The sequence below is a fragment of the Hippichthys cyanospilos genome, chromosome 20 (genome assembly GCF_059441005.1).
Source record: "Hippichthys cyanospilos isolate Australia breed blue-spotted pipefish chromosome 20, RoL_Hcya_1.0, whole genome shotgun sequence".
Lineage (NCBI taxonomy): Eukaryota > Metazoa > Chordata > Actinopteri > Syngnathiformes > Syngnathidae > Hippichthys > Hippichthys cyanospilos.
Window position 1 is genome coordinate 8,455,001 of NC_142388.1, and position 5,817 is coordinate 8,460,817.

General features: G+C 41.1%; 1 protein-coding gene across 1 annotated transcript in view; it reads right to left on the reverse strand.

Annotated features, from left to right (window-relative positions):
• fut8b (fucosyltransferase 8b (alpha (1,6) fucosyltransferase)) overlaps nucleotides 1-4,824 on the reverse strand; it is a 101,037-nt gene extending 96,213 nt beyond the window's left edge. Inside the window, exon 1 of the mRNA XM_088403312.1 lies at nucleotides 4,668-4,824. The gene's annotated coding sequence lies outside the window, so the exon portion shown is untranslated. The remainder of the gene's footprint in view (nucleotides 1-4,667) is intronic.
• Between the last annotated feature and the right edge of the window lie 993 nt (nucleotides 4,825-5,817).

Below are 5,817 nucleotides of genomic sequence, written 5' to 3' on the forward strand. Positions count from 1 at the left end.
GGGCTAAGTTTAAAAAAAAAGTGCAGCGCTTCTCAATTACACTTTGCAAAGCCCCTCCAGGAAAAAGAAAACCGAGCAAGTTTACAAATTTATGATTCAAACAGGCAAATCTATGATTAAACCAGCTATATATTAGGGCTCAACGATTATGGCCAATTTTGATCAATTCGCAGTCAAAATGTCATTTTCGCTCATTTCAAACCAAATTTATTCCAATTTTTTGTCAATTGGGTTTTTCAAAATGGGTCTCAATTAACAGCTAGCACTTTATATCTTATTAATCAGATGAGAAACTCAACGCAATTTCAAACTGGTAAATAATATTAGGGTGAGATTAGCAAAGGCTTTTGTCATGCAAACATGTGTGAAACATTGCCCCCTGGTGGTAGGATGACAAATTGCTTGATTTGACATGTAGTGTCGGCTTTTCAAATGTTAATATCGCTGAGGATAATCGTGGTAGCCAATATCATGATCGCCATTAAAATTCGGATTAATTGTGCAGCCCTAATATGGATAATGTGTGTGTATTTTTTACTATTATACTGTATAGTATGTTTTTGCAATTCATCAATATTTTTAAGATTTGCTTAAGACTTAAGAGTTTGACCTACAGTTGTTCAAATCCTCAGAGCTTCACCTTCTTTAGACTATATATTCCCTGACCATCATTGTTTTAAATCGAAGGATTTACATGCATCTTCTTTCACTTTGGAAAACAATTATCAATATTTTAGCCTGTATTCTGACATGGCGGACACAAAAACCGGTGTGCCATCAATTATGAAAGTGGAGCGAAGTAAGCTAGACCTCCCTAGGAATTTCTTACTTGGGTGCCATCTGAAAGCGGAATTCAGCACCCTCTCAGACCCCGTCCACTTTTCTCCATGGAAACCTGCCCCTCACTCACTATGATTGGCTCTTACGCTCACTACTCAGACGCTCTGCCGTACATCGCTGATAACAAAGGGCCTCGGGAAGGATGAGAGTAGAAATGTGCTGGCAGCCAGGTGCTTTTCAAAGCGATTTTGCCCTCTGAAAAAGCTGCTCAGGTGCCTTGAATCAAACAACAGCTCAGTGAGCATTTTCCTGACGAGCAAATAGGATTTAAGATTCCACTTTTATTGTCATATGCAGAGTAATACTATATACTATACTGCTGTAATGAAATTCTGTTCACTTCCCCGAGCAAACTACATTCCACAATCGAGCAAACAATAAAGTAGGCAATAACACAAAAACAGTAATAGAGCAATAAGGGCAGTAGAAATGAACTCTGTCGTATTAAGGGTGGGAATCTTAGGCTCACGATTGGATACTGATTTTTGTGTCAACGATTCGAATCAGGATTGATTTTTTGATTCAAAATGACAGGACTGACTGATTTCTGCTTCAATCTATCAATGTGCAAAGAATCATCAAGATCCAGTCTGCTTCGTGAGACAGACTGACAAATGGGAGACATTAAAGTGTCTTTTTGTTGTTTTTACATTTATCAGCACTGTGTGCATTAGAAAATCAGGTGAGAAACTCAACGCCATCTCACACTGGTAAATAATTTTGGGAAACATCGCCCCCCTGGTGGTAGGATGACAAAGTGTTTGATTTAATTAATCAGCCAATATCCCGGTCGCGATTATATTCGATTAATCGTGCAGCCCTAACTGTGCCGCAATGATATTTTTACTAAGGTTTATCATCCCATCAGAATCTACATGAATTGTTCCGCTGTACAATTTGTCAATTCTGGTCCGCTAAAAAAAGGGAGACAAAACCTATAACAAAGTGTTGGAATTCTGCACACACGCAAGCTGAAGCCGAAGAATATCAAGCATTATACACAGCCACAGTACACCGAGTCAAAACACTGTGACGCTTGAAATTAGAATGTCTTTTCATGCAAACAGAGGCGCCCGCTGTGCAGGTGACAGCCTGCTACTGCAGACAGCATTGAAACGAAAAACAAATCCAAAAGCTATTTTAAATAAAATTCCACTCGGCGGAGGATTGCGGCGGCCAACTAAACGCGGGATTGGCTTTTTGCTTGTGCCACTAATAGGCGCCCTGTTTCACGCAGATAAAAGTGTAGCAGTCACCGCCCGGTTTGGCTCGCCGTGCTTGATATCTAACCTCGCTGGCAAAGTAGCACTAATAAGTTTAATGAAGTCATTAGTCAAAAATGAAGACAGACAAGTCAGGGAGGGTGGAAGCTCCAATGAAGGGCGGAGGGAGAGGACAAAAGAGCCTTGAAGAAAGTAAAGAAGCAATTCAAACAAAGTAAATCATAACTAAAATGACAAAAGTGGGAGATTGTTTGCAAAAATACCCTTTCAAAATAAAAGGTTCCTCGTAAAAGAGCTATGATTGGAAAGCATCCGCACTTGACGTTTTGAATTTGTATTCATTCATATCATTCACGTCAAAATGTACCACGAAATACCAAATCAATATCTTGAATGAGGCAAGTGTAAATCCCGCCGAAGCGGGAAAACTTTGAGCGCAAACTGTGGCCGCTGGTCACAAAAATCCAATCAAGTTCTTAGATTTAAGTGCTTCATCAAAATGCATGCATCCGGGACTGAACTGTCCCAAAGTAATTATTTGCATTTTGCCCACGCTGGGACGTTCCTCGAGTATTAGCTGTGAACTAGTAAAGACGGAGGTAAAGGATGATAACAATCTTTGCGGTGTGAAATAACGCCATAGGGTCGAGATGCATTTCCTGGTCCTGGCAATATGTGCGACTGTTTACTTATTCATGGATAGATTAAGGCTGCTAACTCAATCAGTCTGCCTCACGTTATCGGGGTGGACTTTATTACATAACATTAATGATGCATTAGTTTTCCTGGGTGTTGACTTTCTACCGCAATGGCATCAATTCAGATGAGGGTACAATGGATGTCGCTTGCAATAGGAAGGAGCGGAAAGCGTCACTGTGGTCACAGTACGACGATCCGGTGATTTATTGCTGTCGAGTCAAGACTAATAAAGTTTTTTATGTGTTGGAATTAGGCCTGCGGGATTATGGCCAAAATAAAAATCACGATCATTTTGGTCAATATTGAAATCACGTTTATTAATCACGGTGAAACGTGTCTATTTATTGCCCTTTTTTAGACAAGCGGTATATAAACAAGGCTTGATACTTACAAATAATAATAATAAACTAAAATACTTAAGGTAAATAATAATTAAAGTGGCACACAGGGCAACACAGCTAACTTACTTGCTGAGTGCAAACCAATGAAAGAAATAAGCCTACTTAGAAACAAGGACATTATTTAATTTTAAGCAAATTTTAATCAATTACCAGTCAAAATGCCATTTTCGGTCATTTCAAACTGAATTCATTCAAATTTTGCACCTCAATTGGCAGCTAGCACTGTATATATTAGGAATCAGGTGAATAACAACGCCATTTCACACTGGTAAATGATATATTAGGCCGAGAAAATAAGAGGCTTTTGTCATGCAAACATGTGGGAAAAAATGCCCCCTGGTGGTGGGTCAAACAAAGTGCTTGATTTGACTTGTCATTAAAAAAGTGCTTGACTTTTTAAATAAATGTTAATATTGCCGTGGATCATCTTAATGAATCGTGGAAGCCAATATCGTGATCGCGATTAAAACCTGATTAATTGTGCAGCCCTACTCTTGACCAGCTGTGATTCCTGGGGGGGCACAAATATATACCATGTTTCTGCGCAAGTATCTGATGTTACAACTGTGGCATGCAGTTCGAAGCTGCCTATAGATGACAAAAATACATTTTTTTAACTTTGTAGCATTATATATATATATATATATATATATGTATGCATGGTGGAGCAGTGATTAGCACATCTGCCTCACAATACAATTCAGAGTCCTGAGTTCGAATACAGCTCGCTCTGGTCTTCCTATGTGGCGTTTGCATGTTCTCCCCGAGCCCGTGAGGGTTCTCTCCCGGGCACTTTGTTTTTCCCACATTGCAAAAACACGCATGATAGGACCTAAGGTGTGGTTCTGCGCGCGAATGGTTGTTTGTCTCGGTGTGCCCTGCAATTGGCTGGCAACCAGTTCAGGGTACCCGTAGACAGCTGGGATAGGCACCAGCAAGCCAGCGACCCAAGTGAGGATAAGAAGCAACTATAGAAAATGTATGGACGTATGTATATGCATATAAATATATGGGATGCATGCATGATACAGAAAAAAACAAAAATGGGGGGGGGGGGGGGCAAAGGGATGTACATTATGGTATTGCATTGCATCGCGTGCGTGGAGGTCACTCATATAAACTGCCGACCATTAGCTTCAACGCTACACACCTTGTTCAGCGTTTAGCTTCAACTCACAGCGAAAACCAAAGCAGAAGGCTCCGTGCGAACAACCGTGACAGTTCAGCAGATGCGCCGGGATTGTTTACCTGCAGCTTTTCGCCGTCTTCCCGCTTTATTAGCCACAAAAGGGGGCTGCTGAACGGGGAAGTAGCGTAGCAGGCTATAGGCGGGACATCCTTCCGGGGATGAGCAAAATAAGTCTCCGAATAACGGGACCCAGCGACCGATCGCCGATCGCGGCGGCAGCGACGCAGGCAACAGGCCGGGGATGTCGCGTGGAAGAGGTGAAGGGGGGGCACACGGACAGTAGCTGCCACATACAGACTTTAGAGGCATCCTTACCTGGACGTGCGACAGCGGCTTCCAGAGGCATCCGGTCGGGGCTGCAAGCGAAATCTGTCAATGTGGCGGTGGGATCAATGTGTGCAAATGGGAAGGGAACTGAGACACACTGGTAAAGAGTACGAGCAGCGAGCCTGAACTGTGGCTATCTGCCGGTGTCAACATAAATTGGGAAAGAAAGAATTCAACTTCCGGAAAGTTCTTTTCACAATAAAGTTCGTGAGTGTGACGCTTGGAATACAGTACACAGCAACACGCACACCGCGGGCTTGTCGCTCTGCTTATTTCTCATTACCCCCTCCAACACACACACACACACATTATTTAAGTTGCGTATTGCCACAGTCATTTTTTTTTAAATATCTTAAGCCTCAATAACAACAAATGAAACAGTAAGCAACTTTAACATATTCCATATCACCTATCAGTTACATCATTTATGTTTTGCATTATTTACCTTTAGGGGAAAAACAAAAACTATTTTCACGTTCCATTATTTTTAACAGTTTTATTTTTACACTTTATTCACACAATTTATCCTAGTGATCAAAACAGCATGATGATTCCGTTATTGCAAAATGGTCGTATGAAAAGACTGAGCATTTTTACATCTTATCCAGTAGTTAATACGTCTACTGTACTTGTATTGTCTCGCTGTGCATTGGACGCTGTGTAGTATTTTGAAGGCAGCGTAGTTTTGTTTCCGGTTCTTGTCACCTCTATTGACTGTCGGTGAGCGGGCAAATTGCAGCACGCCCTCAAGTGCTAGAATGGTGTACTGCAATTTTTCATGACGGCTTGTCAAGTGGAAGATGACGGTGAGCAAAAAAAATAAACAAAAAATTCTCAACCCCAAAACAATATTTTACATGAATATATAATGATAACGGCATGATAAAACTAATGGCGTTTGACACTTTTAAGTGACATATTGTGCATACTTTTTCAAATTTAAAAGAGAGGTCAGTTCAAGAATAATCTTTGCAACATGATGCTGTCCCACTAGCATTTGTGGAATATAAACTAAGCAACAAAACCGCCCATTTTTACCCATCATAGCTTGTCAATGTCACATGCCCAACTTCATAAAAACAGATGGAACCGTCCCTGCTTTGCCACAGCCCCAAGCAATTTATTTTTCAATGAAGAC